Genomic DNA, 16,826 nt, shown 5'->3' with positions numbered 1-16,826 from the left:
TACACTTTGGTCTCTACAAAAGCAATGGGAAGTTTGACATTTAAAACAGTGTGACTAAGATTTGGTTTATGGCTTAAGACAGGGCTTATGCTTGGGCTGGATTTTTCTCTCAGTCACACTGATGTAGCTTCAAAATGGTTTGCTGGTGATTCGCAGTAGCCCACAGTAGTGGGTTACTATAAATAAAAGTTCTCCAAAGAGATTTAGTATTTGTTAAAGAAAGCTGTGGGAGGATTGTCTCTGCTGATTCCACGTCTCAGGCTATCACAGTAGAAGAGGAAAGATGAGGCTTTCCCTAGGCAGCTAGGACAGAGATACAGAGAACTTCATAGATCAAAACCAGCTTACTGAGCTTGACCCAGGCATCACCTGAGAGTAAATACAGAGTATGTTTCAAATTTGTCTGTTTTCCATTTGTGTGGGTCAGTGGTGAAATATTAGTTAAGATGATTCTAGTGAGATAAACCTTCATCTCAAATGCTCTTGCAAGTCTGCACTGGCCATTCAAGCAGATCTTTGTGGCCAGAAGTGCAGGAAGATTCTGGCTTCTGGTAGTGTTGATGTTACAGAAATGGGTCACACTCTCAATGCGATAGCTAAAACAAGCAAGCGGTTAATGATTCAGGCCTTCCAGCTGTTTTGGCATTAATTAAGAGAGTGAGTGAAATTGATCAACATGTTAATTATTCTGTTACATTTTTTTCCAAAAGTAAAACTCCCAAATTACTGTAATTTGGTGAAAGTATTGCAGCAATGCTCTTTAATGAGATCTTAACAGCAAGAGGATGAAAATGACTATCTGTAGTGGGAATGCATGACTTACTACCAAACATCAAGAAATATCCATAATAGGAATTTTGTTTTATAGCCTTTCTAATATGAAGCCAACAGATCTAACAATCCTGTTACGCAACATATTTATGCACTTTGCTAAGTTTTGATCACTAGGCTCCCCAAGGAGTTTAAAAGAAAGGAAATAAAAAGCCCCTGACACTCATGTTGCTGACCTCCTTCCAACCTGCTAGCAGCAGCTCTTGTGACATTTTTATTGTTTAGGGAGCAAAGTATGAAACTGTCGGCAAAGGCATGGGATTCCAGCTATTCTGCAAAAGATAAAAGTTTCTGATTGCTTTATAGGTTATATATTGCCAGTGCTAGAGGCTGTGAAATTTGCACTTCAGTTTTTGGAATGCCCCTTCAGACATTGGCCAGGGAAATACATTTAAAATGTACTTTACCTAGAATGCTAAGTGAATCCCACAAGGCTTTAAATAACCTGTGTTATAACATCACTGTGGTTACACATGAGAATAATTAGTAATGCCGTGTTCTATCTCCTACATGACTGGCAGGGCTTCAGAAACGCTGTGCTCTGGAAATTCACATTAAATATTTTTCCATGCTTCAGCTGACTGTAAGTCTTGTTATTCATTTACTTTTAAAACACAAAACAAAAGAAATTATTAGTCACTGGAAGAAAATGTAATTGATCTAACTGCTGTGACGGTTCAATTTTCAGTTTATTGCTTTTAGCAATAAACGCGTGTTGGCCGTAGAATTCCTTTGTGCGAACAGAAGAATTCCTGTGTACGTCAGAGGCACGGTGAAGACCCCCAGTGGGCTAGCGGAGCTAATGGCATCGAGGTGTGAGAGAGAAATGGGAGCAATCAGGGCTAGGTAAAGGATGGAAAGAGTTGGCAGATTCAGGGTGAGGGGCTCAGGAGAAAATAAGGACCAAATCGGTTTTAACATACACTGCAGAGAGTTGCAGGGCGGTGAGGTTTTAGGCCTAAGTAGACGGAGCTGCTTACAGCACGTCTTTATAAAGACTCTTCCTTTACTTCCTTGTCTGTAGCGTCTGTGCTAAGAGAAGGGCAATTTAGTTCCTTTACAGTATCTCTGGTTCATCCTGGAGTTATTTAGTTGGGTGAACCAATTAAATGTTGCGCTGGGGAAGAGTTTGTGAAATATCACATACTTTGCACTTATGAAGCTTAAATGAGATGTTTGCTTAACCAACACTCTGCCTGCTTGCTTACGTTCATGACCTAAAACACCTGGTGATGCAAGGTCTTGTCATTGTACTAGTTCATTTCTTGGGTGGCTGCTGCTTTCTTAGGAATATAATTTATTGCTTTTCTGCTTATTTTTCTGCAGCTCTGTCAATGTAATGTAACACAAACTTCAGCCACAATTAAGAGCTGTGTATTGTCATGCACATGATGAGCTTTTGTCCTCCTTGAGTGCAAGACAGAAAAAGTAATTTCTCCCCAACTCTTGTTTGTTGATGGCTGAGAGCAGTGGTGGGTTTCTACAGCTGTCTCCACAGAGTGTTCAGAGGGTGTTACTGGGAGCCAGCTGTAATGAGCTCCTATTTACATGCTTCATGGAAATCAGCTCAAGTCAATATGCAAACTTGGCCATCTTTTTCATTGAAAGGCATCTAAGGAACTGGAGTTCAAAAGTAAGTTAAAAGAAGAGTGAAACAGATGTGTTATGAATAAAAGTTGTTATAGGCACATTTGTGCCTAAATATATATTTTTTCATTTATACTTTGAATAAAACAAATGTGAAAACAAGGCATAACCTCATAATAAGCTGCCTAACTGTACACCATTGGCTTGTATAAGACAAACATCCTTTTTAAAATATATATATATATTTTAAACTCTTTGTTACCTTTACTTGTTCTGCATTTGGATTTGTTCTGGATTAAATTCTTCAGATTGAGAGACTGCTTTGCTCTGCATTACACACAGCATAACAAAACCAAATCATACCGTACTAGTACTGTATAGATGCTTTGTTTCTAGGTAACTGTGCTTGTTTCCTTTGACAGTGACTATAGAAAAGTTTAGTCAATCTATTTTCATTCTGTTTTTCATATGTCTGGTATTTGTAATGAATTCATGATCTGTTAATTCCCCTCATTCCTTCTCCTCCTCAGTGAAAGAAAAGTGCAGTTTCTGCTCTAGGATAAACTATTGCTTCCTCATGGTTCTATATATGCCCCCATATATCAAAATGGCTGGTAGAATTCTTCTGAGGATCAAAGCTAGGATCTCTTGAATTTCCTTTTAAACTAAAAATGTGTGACTGCCTCCCAGTAGTTTCTTTTACTGGACTGTACAAGAAGAGCTCAGAACTGGGAGAACTGTTGAACTGCTCATTAGCTATACTGAAGTTACAAAAACATCTAAAACTGTAAATTCTCTGGAGAAGAAATGAACCACAGAATAGAGTGTAATCTGCCAGACTATTATAGGTATGTACTCAGGAGTGTTGTGACTTTAAGTATGGCATATGTTAGATGAATGTCAAGGGAGACCCCGGAAGAAAAGCTACAGAAGTTTCATCCCTGTGGATGGAGAATCCTGCTGGGACCCTTCATCCTTGCCAGTGAATCACCATCCCTTGGGAATTTGTCCTGATGTGCTAGCTAGTCGTTGAAATCAGGTAAAAATCAAACAGCTGCAACTCTAAGCTATGTCTGGCAGGGGGAAAGCATGCTCTCAAAAATTGCCTGTTGGCATCTTGTTCCTTTGTGCGTGTGCATGCAGCCCTTGGAGCTGGAGACGCATTGGAGCTAGCCATGCCTACAAGGAGCGATCCAAGTCAACCTCTCTGCTCCGTGTCCTGCACACTGGCAGTGAGTGGATGGCACTGCCCTTGCCTGCTGCCTCCTCTCCTTGTCTTGGCCAGCCAGAGCTCCTTTGTGTTTTGCTGCTCTTTGCTGGAAGTTACCCGAGCCTTTCAGATTAACGCTGCTTCTTTTGTGAATTTTAACTTTTTTAGCATCTTTGTGGTTTTTAATACATGTTTCCAGTGCGATGGCTCAGTTTCTAGTCTCTGGGTTTGGTTTGTTTGTTTTTTTTACATAGCTGAGCTGTAGCTAGATGTTAGCTATGAGAGCTCCATTTCTCTCTGAGGAGATGCAGCTCCTTGTTTGCTGGGTGAAGAGCATAATCTGCTTACATGTGGTGTGTCAGAGTTTGGAGCCCAGGGCCAGAATGCATTGCCAAGAAAAAATCCAAAGCTTCCTTCTCAGCAGGCCATTTTCTTCCGTTTGACACAGAAGCGGTCAGACTGAGCATCTTCCCTCACAAATGAAAATGCAGGATGATGACAGTAGCTGATAGTATCTTTGTTGTGGCAAGGGATTGCTTCACGTCTCTCAGTCTTGAAGAAGTCTGTTTCATCGCTGTGGTTTGGCCATTCACAGAAAGTACCTTCGCTTCACAGTGAACCGTGATGACTAACGAGGGATCCCCACTGAGGCCAATTAGAGCCTTGCAAATGGCTCCTTCCTCGGGACTAGAGCAGATGCTGTATTTTCCACCCTGGTGACTCACTGGGTAGTTTTGGAAAGCAGATGCTGTGTTCCCTGTAGATCATCCCACATATCTGCATCTCCCTGCGCTCCTGATCCTTCATACCTTCATCCTGTTCAGGTCCATCTCGTCCTGGGTTTGCACCAGTCAGGCAGGGCCTGGTGGAGCCTTGCCTGGCTGTGTGGTTGAGAGCTCCTCCAGCCCTGCCGCTTTCCGTGACTCCACTGGCCTGATCTTCTGCGCAGTGCATGTCGCTGTGCTGTCTGCTGCCCCACAGACACCCTATTCTTGGTGAGCCATGCTGCCACAGCCTGGTTTAAATCTCTGTTTCTTGGCAAGTCTCGTTCAGTGGCTGCAGGGGACACTAGGCCGCAAGGTGTGTTTGTCGACCCCTGGTGGTTCTCCACATGTCTCACAGGTAGGTCCCTGTCAGCCAGGGGTCACAGGTTCATATCTAGGGCTTTAAGAGGTGCCTATTTAATCTGGAAAAAAATTGTTTTGAGGTCATTTCAGCCACACATCTGAAAGGAGGTTTGTTCTTCTGAATGTGTTACACTGTAAGTTTCTGTGCTAATACACATGTAGAAATGCATCATCTTTGCCTCTGTAACTGCAGGTTATAGTTCAGTTTCTGAATGTTCTGGTATAGATCTCTGGTAACTTAATTGGGTGTCGGAATTTCTCACAAGAAAATGAATGCAAGGTTGCCTGTTCCCTTCCGTTTTGAAGAGGATTAGTTTTTTGGGGGGGGCACTATCATTTCTGCTAAAAAGGGAAATCTGAAGAGGTTGATGCTGACCTGCTGTCTCAGTGCTGTGTCCCCATTACACAGCCATTTTCCCAGATGTAGCATTTCTCCTGGACTGACTAACTGCCTTGAAAAGCATGTCAAGTTCCATGTCATGTCAGGAAATGAAGCTGGTTTCCTTCGTTCCCCTCCCCTCCTCTCAGGCGCTAACATCCTTGCCTGAAGATTGTCCATGTTACTGGTAGAAAGTATGCTTTTTCCAACCACCCACAATGAGTTTAAGCTGTAGGAGAAAGCATTGCTTTGCTTTTCTGTGTTAAAAAGGCTCTTCTATACCACTGGCTGCTCTTGGAGGTGGTCCCATTGTGTAGCAGATTGTAATTTGTACATTGATATTAGTGTGCTAGGGCTGCTGGTGGCAACGGGGATTCCTTCCTTCCGTGAATGCAAGTAACCTCCATTAGCTTCTCTAAATGAATATTTCCTGTCCCAAGGTCTGCAGAGCAGCTAACAAGGTGTGCATCTCTGCTAAGTACTGTTGTAAAGGACATCGGGTGGGATTTGGGTTTTGCTGCAAAAGGGCTCAGTGGTCACTGTGCTGCTGGACTTTCAGAGACCCTATTTCAGGTGAGGTAGGCAGGGGAAGGTCATACTAACAGTAACCATGCAGGTGAACAGTCATTTAGAGGAGAAAGAGAACATCATTCTCCAGTAAATTGAGTCTATTCTCTTTATGCACAAACACAACTAATTTCCTGTCTGTTTGCCCTGGAGTTTTGCTAGGAAAATTAGATAATTATACATTTTAAAGGAACTGATGTGATCCTGCAATTGTTTTAATCACACGTCCGTAGGGAAGAAGGTCTGAGGACACTGCTGCTGGTGCTGGAAGTCCTGAAAGGAATATGGCTTGCCTGAGTGTTCCTACACACAGTCATGACGTGGCAGACATTACCCTGATGTCATCCAAGCAACCCTTAGTTACTGGACAGTAACTTTAAAAAATAAAACAAAACAAACAAACAAAAAGAAACAAAAAAAAAGAAAAACAGAAACAAAGCCAACAACCTGAAATACTTTTTCTTCAATTTCTAGCACAGACAAATCATTTTGCAATTTGGATTAGCTGTGAACAGTCAGCTTGACTTGTAGTGCTGTTGCTGGCTAATATGTCAGTTTCTCCTCTGGTGAAACCAGCTTTAAGTAGACATTTTTTAAAGCCATCTTTATGATACCTTTTCTGTACTTCTCTTCATTACTAAATATGTGTAGTCTCTTACCTTTTTGTGGTTTTTAACATCATCTTAAAAGTGGAGATGAGGAAAGAAGAACCTAAATTTGATCACTGTCCTGCTAATTGTCCTATTTTCTTTCCTCTAATTATTAAGATCAAACACAGGAGAGCTGTGCTGGGAAAAGTCACTGTTGGCATCATGCAATGTGCTAAACCTTGCATAGCAGTGCTGTAAAGTATATCATAGAAAGCACAGAAGAGACTAACTGCTCAGTTTTATATCCAAAAGTGGGGATAACTGGTTCCCTAGTTTCTAGAATTGGCTGTATTTGCTAATGCTTGGTGATTAAATTCAGTAGGGACTAGACGGTAGAGGGGCCTTTGGATCCTTCCCTGAAAATGCAGAATCTTGAGCTGTTTTGCATCTGGAAGGAAGAAAGTTCCAAATTTTGAGGTCAACCATATTAACAAATCTCTGCAAATATATTTTTAGTTCACAGAGTGAAAGTCAGATTTGGCTGTTGAGGTCTGTGTTTCCTTCTGCTAAGGGTGTTAGCTGATACTTTATTACAAAATGAAGTGTTTTGTTTCTCATTTTTCTTGCAACTGGCAGTGCAAAACTTCCAGTTTGGACTTGGCATCAGAGGAGACTTCCCCCTGCTTCCCCCTCAAATTCTTGTATGTAGCTTGTCAGTAGCTTTATGGTATTGTGGAAAAGTCAGAGAGGTGTCACCCTTCTCAGGAAGAAAATGGGAAAATTGCTAGTTCTTGTATAGACTCAAAGTTGCAGATGTTTGCTGTTGTCTTCTAAAGAATGAAATTTAATTGTTATGTGCTACTAAGACTTTAAGATAGTCAAGGGAACATTATCTCACTATAAAAATAATTGAAACCTCCTTTGAGGAGAATGCACATGTGGCTAATATAGACACTGGCCACAGAGGTTGTATCTGGGGATTTTAAGATTTACGTTTTTGTTGTGTTTTTTTTTTGAGTGCCGTGTTGTGTTTTTATGTCAATGGATATAATTCCACTGACTTCAGTTGAAAATGTTTTGTTTTTGTTTTTTTTTCACATGTGAGATCACAGTCCCTAAAACCTAATTGCTAATATTTTTTTTCATGTTTTATATGTGCCTCTTAGGACATTAGAACAACTTTTTAGTATGCTGAATTTTCAGAACCTTGCTTTGAGCTGGGTTTATTTAAATTCTATTTAGGATTATAAAGCCAGGGTGATAGAACAAAAGATCGGCCTTGGGACGCATTGGGACTGCTTGTCTGTTCTCTTGCAAATCCTAATGTGGATACTTAAGTTCTGTACTGTTTGCACTCAGAGTTGAGAGGTTCTCATTGCCCTGGTGGTGTATGTGACACATGAAAATGTTTGACCCATCAGCTTTTTCATAGAATTTCAGTTTTTTGTGAATCAAGCAGTCCATGCATCAAAATAACACCCAGATCCCAGTGTAGTGCAGTGTGGCTACATCAAGAGCATTTTTTCCTTATTAGCCAGAGGTGAGACTTTGGCTGCATGAGATGGGACTGATTAAAAGCTGATTTTCTTTCTCTGTCTGGGGTCCCAAAAGCTACTTCTTTTGGTTCCTGAAAACAAACAAACAAAAAGAAGGTTTTTCACCAAGAGCTGATACCTCTTGTGAAAGACTGTAGTTGTAAGTCCAGTTTTCCAGATTTGTGGTTGATGAGTGCATTAAAAAGTACATACAGCTTTTTGAGTTCTTCTGGTGTAAGATACTAGAAGAAAATGAGTATTGTACTTTTAAGATGATTTCTTTCTTAGTAGTTAATTTATCTCTAAGGGGGAAAAACACAGGAATGTTGAGCTCAAAATATTGAGTACTTCAGTCTTCCTCAGCTGCAGCTTATTGGGGGGAAAAATAGAGGGGGGATAATCTAAATCTCTGTGCCTTCTTAAACCAAGCAGAGGAATAAGAAGACCAATACTGTATTTTCCCTTGGCATATTCCCTCAGATGTTCATCTGGTTCAGTATCATTGTTCTGATTTTAATTAATTTTAAGCCTGACAGGGCAGCCTAAACTACAAGTGGTGATCCATTAACTTAGTTATGGTTAGTGTGAAATTAGTGGGTTTTTCCAGCAATCAAGATGGCAGAGGCCCAATGCAAGACCCATATTGTCTCTGATACGTACCATTAGCGTGGTCCATATGAGCTTATAGTGGAGTATGCAAAATGAGGACTGTGTCTAACACCTCCAACTAGGGACCCTAATGCTGCAGCTTAGGCAGGTGAGGTGCCTGTGTTTCAAGTTTCAGAGTACTTGTCCTTGAGGTCATCACAACAGGAAAAAATCTGAAGAAATTTCAGTATAGGATCACGGCTTCATGTGAAGATAGGCAGTAAATTCTAGGCACTTCTGTATTGTTGGTGTTTCTGAAACTTTTCATTATCCAGTGAATTTCCCTTGAAAGTCTATGGCAAATTAGAACAGAAGAATAATCTTCAGTATTAGTGAATGATTAAAGCTCCTACTTCAAATATATTACAGTAGATTTCTTCCATGTGTCAAGGGGGAAACTCAGGGGTGAGGCTCATCATGTGATCTCAAAGCAGACAAAAGATGAAATGCTTCATGGCTCACATGGCTTGTTCTCTGCAAAGCATTTTAGTAGGATGAGAGTATTCAGAAGTAATCATCACTAGCTTGATTTCCTTCCCACTGAAGTGGATTGTTTGTTTTGAAGGTTTGGTAATTTTTTTTTTTCCTGCTAAATTCTCTGGGAGTGGATGCAAACAACACTACGTGCTTCTGTAATTCTTATTTTTCTAATGTAGCGTCCATGTTTCTTGAATGTTGGTTAGCTGTGCCTGTGGTTTTCTATAAATGTTCACAAGTGTGCACATGTGCGTAAGCTACACGGGTGGATTTTGCTGTAACCTGCTCCTGCTGTGTTCCCATATTGGATCTGAGTATCACTTTAACCCCAGCCTAGTCTGTATGTGTATTACATTTCTTTGAATAATAAGTGCATTTAATTCCTGCTAAACATTGTTTACTTCCTGCCTATGAATGGTAAAACCTCAATGTCTGTTTTTCATATATTTCCAGGAACCTCATGCAATCCCAATGGTATGCCCTAGGGAACAGCTTATGAGGTCAGCCCTGCAGCTTACTTATCTTGGGATTCAGCCTTTCCGTACTTGTTCTTCAATAGTAAAATTCTTGGTTCAAAGCCACTATTGAAAGATGAAGATAGCATGGGGAACCCATATAGTTCACCTGAAGCTGATGGTATTATGAGGTGGGGAAGACAGTGTTCAAGGGAGGCAGCCATCCTGCTCTGGGGCATTCGGTAACTTTTTACACACTGTAATAAGGGCAAGGAATTTTGTTCTTTGATGAGGATCAGATGGAATTTCAAACACCTCTGGCAGGTAGCGTATTAACATGTATCTTGGTATCTGGATCAGTAGCATCTTAACACAGCTAAAGGGTAGGACATGCAATACTTAGAAGGGCATAAGGGCTGAACAGGTTGCAAGTGAGCAGGGCACTCAGCTACTCTTTAAAATTGTTGCTCGCATTTACATGCAAAATCTGCCTTGCTTTTTCTGATAGGCAACTTTTTAAATTCTTTCACATGTGCTGACTTCATTGTTCTCTATTTATTGCACATCTCAACTATGTTTTAAAAGAACTTGAGCTGATGCCAGCAACAACATGTCTGAGCAGCTTTGATGCAACTTAGGTAACTTTAGGCTTGAGGTCATTTGAGAAATGTTGCTTTGGGGACTAGAGTCTTAAATATTATCCCAGCAGGAGTTTCCGTAGACATTTCAAGAGTACTGTACAATTCCCTAGAGTTGAGTACAATAGCATTTATGTTATCTGTTTTATAAACTCAGGGATTAAATATAGTGTTTTTTTGGAACAAGTATATTGGGGGTGGGATAGGAGAATGAACCTGGGATGGAGGTTAAGGTTTTGCAGTCTGTTGGTTTGACATAATACTGAATAATAGACTGCTTAAATTACATTGTCACTAAGAGAATGTGTTCTGACTCCGTTTGCAATTAAAAATAGTAATAGTAATAAAAATTACTGTCTAAATTTCCAGCTATTCCCCATGTTTGTGCTCCTTTTTTCCTTCTTGAATATTTTTGTTATTGCTATTGGCAGCTTTCACATACCAGTTGGAAGGAAATAACTGACCTTGTTTTAGAAGTGACACTGTGCAATGTCCTGCCTAGAGATAGCCAAGTCCTTAAGTGCTGGCATATCTATCAGATTATTGGCATGCCCAACAAGAACAGTCATCCTCTAATAACTTTGCTTTTAAATGAGGTCGTTAAAAGACTTTTACTTGTATTCTAGATGAGTGAGTAGGAGCCTTGCTTTGGATAGATGTCATCCACAGCTCCTTCTGTTAAGCTAGCAGCAGTGGGTACCTCTCAAAGCCTTTCTGGATGGAAAAGTCAAATGAATTATTTTCCTGTGCCCTCTTGGCTGCACACAGTGCTATGCCACACACTGCCTCAGGACTTCACCTCACCCTGGACCTGAGATCTTTGAGCTTATATTTCATTCCTCTCACCCACTGGAGATCTGAGAAAGCTGACAATGTATTAAGGTTTGATCATGCAAGAATACAGCAGTTCTTCTGAGCAGAGCTGGTCTTAGAAACCTGTGGCATTGGCATTTAATGCTCCGAGTTCTTTGTGGTTGTTGTGACTGAGGTTCTGATTAGTTAGGCCGTCTGTTTATGCTGTCAGTGTTTTAGAGCATGGAAGATACAGGGGGGAAACAATCAGAGGATATGAGGGGAAATGCTTTCTTTTTGGTGGGAAAAATATTTGAAGAGTTGTTGCTTTTTTATTTTTCTAGACTTCTGAAGTTCTGCCTTACTGCAAAAAAGAAGCCCCAGGAAGTTTGAGCACAGTAGTTAATTAAAGAAAAAAAAAGGATTGGAAAGGCTAATGTGCCACAAGAAGGCACTTCAGGGTATGGAAAATATCTAACTTGACATTCCCACAAGATTTTCAGTGTAGTCCAGCCTGCGGGTGGAATGTTTTCGTCATCCACGTGTCGCTATCCCTTCAGCTTGTTAATGGCTATGGCACAGTAGGATAAGGTGGAGGCCGTGGAGTGTTTGGGCTGACTGTGGTAATGAAAAACATGTCCTGAACACTTCTTTCAAAGTGGCACCGTTGTGTTGTGCTTGGCTGCAGGCAAGTTGCTCATCAGAGTCAGGTAACGTGTAAATGACATCAACTCCGGAGGTGTTTTTCCCCAAAGGGAATGTCCAAGCCTTTTGGGCAGCCCTAGCAGCAACGGCCCCGCTGCGCATTAGCCCTGGCGAGGCACCACTGGGAAGAGGTTGGCAGGCTGCAGTCAGCATCCTTCTGTGATTTCGCTAGGAACGATAAGCTCCCTTGCTCCAAAAAAGTGCAAGCACAATTGACTCGGCTTGTTAAGCCAAATCCATCGCTGTCTGTGCTGATTCATGTTGGGAGCTGACATGAAATATCAGTGAGGGATTAGTATGCGTAGCATTGCTGTTGTTAAAGGCTGTGGTTAAGTGCTTGTGCCGCTTGGTCAGACCACGACATGAAACTGCGGTGAGTGTTGAGTTGCTAATGTCTCCTCAGGTTACTTCAGTTGGGTTTGCTTGCAAGCAGAGCAAGGTGGCTGACGGGCAGGCTTGCTTAATACTGGGGGATTTTAGAGCTTGGCTGAAAAACAGGCCCTTAATATCACCTCTTCTGTTGCTTCACTGACAGGAGCAGCCACGCAAGGTGTTACTGAGCACGGAGCACCAGCTTGGATTTAAATGGACGTTTTATAAACATTTTGCTGCTTTTTTCTTCCATGTAGATTCCTGTGTTCTGGTAACCTAACCAAGCTGTCCCTGGCAAAGAAAAGTTAACGTGTTTTGTTGAGCTTCCCACAAAGGATTCTCACGTTGCTATGCAGGAGTGTGTGAACAGAGGAGTATATTAAGAAAAAAAGAAAAAAAAAAAGAGAGAAAGAAAGAGCCCTTTCATTTCTCTGTGCCAAAGTCAAGCTTTTTCAAATTCTCATTAGTACTGGGGAGAAGTATTCTCCCATCCCCATGCCTCACACGAGGATCTTTCTGGCCCACTTCTCACACCAGGGATTTGGCGTGCTCTGCATTTCCCCTGGAGCACAAGTTCATTGCCAGTGTCATGACCCAGCCCCACCAGAAGAGCTTCACTTGAGCAGTTGGCACATGGCATGCAACAGAGGAGGCACACCATGGGTGCTGGCAGTGGCAAGCATGCTCAAAGCCTTGTACAACAGGAGATGGGATGATTCATCCCAAAATCCTAAATAGAGAAATGGCTGTTGACTTGGGGAGTGCAATTGCACATGAAAAACAGGGCAAAAACATTTAACTGAAGTCTTTGCCAGCTTGTTTATTACAAATTTCAGAGATGTAGGAACTGTAGTCCATTCTGCGGACTTGATACACCAGCTCTTTGTCCTTCTTGCAAGTTAGTTGCAGATAAATGCCAGTCATTCAGACTGTACGTAGGTAACCAGATCAAACAGTCTAGGAGATTATGGCGTGAAGGATCTCTTCCTAAAACACTTTTTTTAAAAAATGCTGGAGTCCTTGCAGAGGGAAACATATATTTGTGTTAGTGCATTGTCATCAAGTATCAGAACTCCCTCTTGCTGTTGCTGGCTCTCAAACAGTTTGTTATTGCCAATTCACTGACCTCTCCTATGCTTGTTGCGCAAGACCAGGTTGAAGGTCTGTCATGTCATCACCTGGGAAACTAGAAAATAAATGGAATAAATCCCATTAAAGTATTTATAGATAGAGATTGAGTCATGGAGAGCTGGAGTACAAAGATATTTTTAGTGCTATCGCTTACATTGATAATAGCTAGATCGCTTTTTGATGATGCTGACATCTTTTATTGCTGGCAAGAGACTGCAAGCTTTTTATTATTATTATTAAAGTGATATAAGAATTACGTCAATGTGGTAATTTCTACTCTTGAAAAACAGTATTCATAGTTTTACAGGGGGGAGTTATGGGAAGCTGTATGGGCATGGAAAAGAGGCGGTGGTATTAGGTATCAAGACTTGATGCAGGAGACGCATGTGGAAAGTGCTGCACAGAGCCCGCAGCTCTCCTGCCATACTATCTGTTCAGTTTCTTGGAGGGCAAAGGTTCAAGAGAAAGCATGGCAAGATTCTGTTCTCTCTAACCACTAAAACCTTCTGCACAGCACAGCAATGTGTCACAGAATCACAGAATGGTTTGTGTTGGATGGGACGCTACAGACCACCCAGTCCCAACCCCCTGCCATGGGCAGGGACACCTCCCACCAGCCCAGGTTGCCCAAAGCCCCACCCAGCCTGGCCTTGAACACCTCCAGGGATGGGGCATCCACAGTTTCTCTGGGCAGCCTGTGCCAGGGCCTCACTGCCCTGAGAGTGTCTGAGCTTCCCATCCTCTGTTTTGTGCTGCCTGTGTCCCAAGTGCTGTCAACGTTGTTAAATACCTGACTCTCAGCAAAGTGCTGCCGTGGAGGACAACCTGGCACGTGCATGGCCAAGTCTGAGTGAACTCCTAACGGGACGAATAAGCATGTGTGAGGTGGTTCTGTCACGACTCTTCCAGCCTGGAAGCTGAAGTTCATACATCCCTTTGTACTCAGGTTACATCCTCAAACAGTAAACTGCTGGTGGAAAATAGACTTCCCTTTCATTATTGTGCCAGTGGGGAAGTTTTCTATTATGTGATAAGGTTTGCTCAAGCACTGCCTTTCTGCAGTAGTTGTGCTGGCTGAAAAGGTCACTGCCTGCTTCCCACAAGTGCCTGCAGATTTGCCAGGTCAGTGCCTTGTGTTTCCTCTGTGACTGCCTTGGATTGTCAGGAGCAAGGCTAGGGGTAAACAGCACGAGTCATGGGGCATTGCCAGGTTGGTTCACTGGGGCTGCAAAGGGCAAGGGCGACTAAGGGACACATCTTGGGGGTGATAATGGGGTCAGTCTGCCCCTTCTCCCCTTAAACAGCCACAGCCAGTGCTGGTGATCAAGACATTTACAGTAGATTTCTCTGCTCTCATATACAGACCTTAAGAAAATAAGCTCCCTATCACCAAACATGTCAGCTCGGTGCTCCTTCCAGAAGTTATGCATTTCTCTGTTTTGAAAGCATATACATGCAACACGTTTGAAAATAACTAGCTTAGAAACTAACAGGATCTCTTGCCACACCCTGTCACTGGCTTTTTTCTTCTTAAATTAGAAAACACAAAATTTGCTTTTACAAAGCTACTTCTTGTGCTAGCAAATGTGTTTGTCACCCACCATTTTGCTCCATCCTTCTTCAGTGCTGGGAAAGATTTCTTAAAGGAAAAAATAGAATAAATCATTCGCATAACTATGTCTTCCAATGACTGCCTAGCCAGACAAGTAGTTTTCTGAACAGTTGTGCTGACCATGCCTACTTTCCTATAAATTTGTGTCCAGTGGTTGATTGTGAGCCGCAGCTGAAACTTTTCCCATGGCTGAGGAATTTGTTGGGATTTTCCATGCTCTCTGGGACCTCATGTGCCAGCCACTCCTTCAGCCAGGGATTACAGAATCGCCTCCCTGATAATTTTCACAAAACTTGTAAGAACTTGCAAGAGGTTGCTTTCTCTGTCCCTTTGTCAAATATTGCTGTAATATGACTGTGGGTCGAAACTAAAATTCTGGGATCAGCACACTGACATATACATACAAGCAGATACTGTGGTCATACAAGCGATGTTTCCCTACAAAGCAAAGCAAAAGGGGAGAGCAGTGGGAACCGTATTGTGCTGACTGCTTTCCTGGGCTCTGTGTGGAAAAAGTTTTTTGTTGTTGTTTTTGTGTTTTTCTTTTTTTACAATCTCCTGAGAAACAGGAATCTTCCCCATGCAAAGCAGGGAGTACTACAGCAGTGGCTTCTCTTTCCTGGCCTGTTTGAGCTCCCCTAATTGTGTGCCACTAGAGGGGATGCTGGATGGCTATTCATTTTTGTGAGTCTAACATTGCTCAAAATTTACCTTGAGGGGTTCAGTGCAATGGGCATTTGGAGAGTGGTAGGGGGAGGGGGGGGGAGGGGGGGGGGAGTTACCTTACTTAGCCATAAAGAGCGCATAAGTGCAATGCTCTAGCCACAAAGATAAAGGTTTAGGATTGTGGCTGAATACAGTCAGGCTGTTAAAGGTAAGGTTCCCACTCTCATGGTAATTTGCACAGTGATAACAACAAGCAGTTACATGTCACACTTCCAAGTGTGGGAGAAGCATACCTCAGTCTTGCATGATCAGCATGTGAAAAGTAAGTAGACTTAGACACGTACAGTAAATAAGCAGAAAAGTCACACATGGGTGAGATTTGCATTCTGTTCCTGACTCTGCCATCAACTTCGTGTAATGTTTGAGGGAAATCACCTCACCATGCTGTGCTGTGGCATACCCATTTGCAGTAGATTATGTCTGTCCTCGGAAAACTCACTCTTCTATATGTTTTTTTTCTGATAAATTTCATATTTACTTATTTACTATTATATTATATTATTATATTTATATTATATAGTATATTATTATATTTATTATTATAAGTACAGAATCACAGAATCATTTAGGTTGGAAAAGACCTCTAAGATCATCAAGTCCAACCTTTTACGTAGCATTGCCAAGTCTACCACTGAACCATGTCCCTAAGCACCACATCTACACGTCTTTTGAATACCGCCAGGGATGGTGACTCAACCACTTCCCTGGGCAGCCTGTTCCAATGCCTCCCATCTCTTTCAGTGAAGAAATTTCTCCTAATATCCAACCTAAGACTCCCCTGGCGCAACTTAAGGCCATTTCCTCTTGTCCAAGGAGGACAAGAAGGTGCTGGGAGAAGGGCAGTAATTTGTAGCTTCAAGCTGTAGCTTGAGCATCCTGGGTTTTGTGAGATTTCTCAGTCATAACCTTAAGCCCAAAGTTAACTGGCAAGCTTTTAATGCTTTGCATTTGAACTGACGGTATAAATGAGCTAGAATGCCAAACAAACTTCCCGGCCATAGAATTAAACCCGCGAAAAGAGGCGAGAACCAGGAGTGTCAGTGTGGTGGCATTTCCCAGAGACAGGCAGCACTCCAGCACGAAGGCTCCTGTCCCCCTGTTAAGGAGCTGCACCTCAGAGGCTGAAGCAGAGCTCAGGTCTACAGCAGGGCACGAGATGATGTTCACCTTGAGCTGGGGTCTGCTTTCACAAATGATATTCAGGAGTACGGCATTTCTAAGGAGGGAGGTGTTGGGGGATGGTGATAAATTACCCTGCTGTTTACTGACAGGCTAACCATTTGTGCACGCGGACTTTAAAGAGGCCCATATATTCATATTAGCAACTGCTCTAGCTGAGAGCAAGTAATAATGCCCTTTCCCACATCTTCAGTTGCTCAGAAGTTCTTGTGAGAAATTACACTTCTGAGGCTGAAAGTTCCCTACATGTAGCAGCATTTATTTA

General features: G+C 42.1%; 2 protein-coding genes across 6 annotated transcripts in view; one reads left to right on the top strand and one right to left on the bottom strand.

Moving 5' to 3' along the window:
* The window catches only part of CMSS1 (cms1 ribosomal small subunit homolog), a 233,461-nt gene that overhangs the window by 171,100 nt on the left and 45,535 nt on the right, over nt 1–16,826 (top strand). The gene's annotated exons all lie outside the window — the stretch shown is intronic.
* FILIP1L (filamin A interacting protein 1 like) overlaps nt 1–16,826 on the bottom strand; it is a 200,125-nt gene that overhangs the window by 169,314 nt on the left and 13,985 nt on the right. The gene's annotated exons all lie outside the window — the stretch shown is intronic.

The sequence above is a fragment of the Oxyura jamaicensis genome, chromosome 1, assembly GCF_011077185.1.
Source record: "Oxyura jamaicensis isolate SHBP4307 breed ruddy duck chromosome 1, BPBGC_Ojam_1.0, whole genome shotgun sequence".
In the NCBI taxonomy this organism is placed as follows: domain Eukaryota; kingdom Metazoa; phylum Chordata; class Aves; order Anseriformes; family Anatidae; genus Oxyura; species Oxyura jamaicensis.
This window is presented reverse-complemented; position numbering and strand designations above follow the sequence as displayed.